Raw genomic sequence first — 1,230 nt, 5'->3', positions numbered from 1 at the left:
CGAGTGCCAGGGGAAGAGCAAAGGCAGCACTGGAAAGCACCAGCTGGATGAGCTGCTCCGAGGAAATAAGGGGCAGTGACCAAAGCCCAGCTTTGCTGCAGCACTGAAATCCCAGCAGGAAAGGGGAACACTGGGGTACTGGGAAGATCAGGGGACCCTACAGTACCTGTCAGCCCAGGGAGAATCCAGTAATTCTGCTGCGGAGCCAAAAACCACGTCGAACCCCCTCCTCGGGTGCCAAGCCACGAGAACTTGGCAAGAGAACTTTACACCAACCAGAAACAAACCATAATTACGACTGAAGCTTCTCAAGCTCCACCTAAACACAAAGAATCAGTATAAAAGTAAGTTGGGGAGAGGGGGGAAACTGAGGAAGGCTCCACCAAACCTGCTGGGATCAGTTGAGGGGTTGAACCTGCCTCCCAGGACGCCTGTGGGGTAAGAAATACACTCTGCAGGTTAAAGAAATACACTCTTCTGCTTTAAGGACTGGAGCTTTGTTTGGGCTCCCCCCAGAGTATGTTGGCAGATTGCTTCGTGTTCCACCTTGGCCTTGCTTCGTAGGGCCGTAGATTGCTTTAAAACATGCTTTTGCAGCCAACGACCACGAACCTTATTAACCTGTGCCCGTGCCTGCTAATAAAGAGTGTTATTGCAGGAACTGGCAGAGGGAGTCCTTTCAGTTGCCGGCAGCAGATACCACCTGGGCAGGGGCAGGGCCCGCTGAGGGCAGGGCTGTAACTCCTGCTCTTGAGGGACCCTGCGTGTGTCCAGGGCAGCCGTCCCTGCTCAGGGCCTGGGCCTGCTGCACTCCCCTCCAACTCTCAGCCCCACCACGAGCTGCTCTTGCCCCTGGCCTGGCTGTGGAGCAGAAGCCTCTGCGATGCCCCCCGTGGAGAATCCCGTGTCCCAGCAGCCCCCTCACGGCCCCGTATTCTGCAGACACAACGCGGCGCTGCTTTTGCCCTGGTGGTGTCCCCCGTTAGTCGCGAAGCGCTGCAGCCGCTCACGGCGTGTCCGCCGCTGATCCCAAGCGCTGCAGCCGCTCACGGCGTGTCCGCCGCTGATCCCAAGCGCTGCAGCCGCTCACGGCTGTCCCAGCAGCCGCTGTTCCGGAGCAGAGCGCAGCCCGGCCCGGCCCAGCCCCGCTGCCCGCACTGCCCGGGGCCGCTGCGCGCCGGGGCTCCCCCCGCTCCCCGCGGCCCGGCCCGGCCCCCGCTGGACGCTTCC

This window comes from Empidonax traillii, unplaced genomic scaffold (assembly GCF_003031625.1).
Source record: "Empidonax traillii isolate 1590-97213 ecotype Southwest subspecies unplaced genomic scaffold, ASM303162v1 scaffold2282:size29042, whole genome shotgun sequence".
Taxonomy (NCBI): Eukaryota; Metazoa; Chordata; class Aves; order Passeriformes; family Tyrannidae; genus Empidonax; species Empidonax traillii.
Note: the sequence above shows the minus strand (reverse complement) of the source record.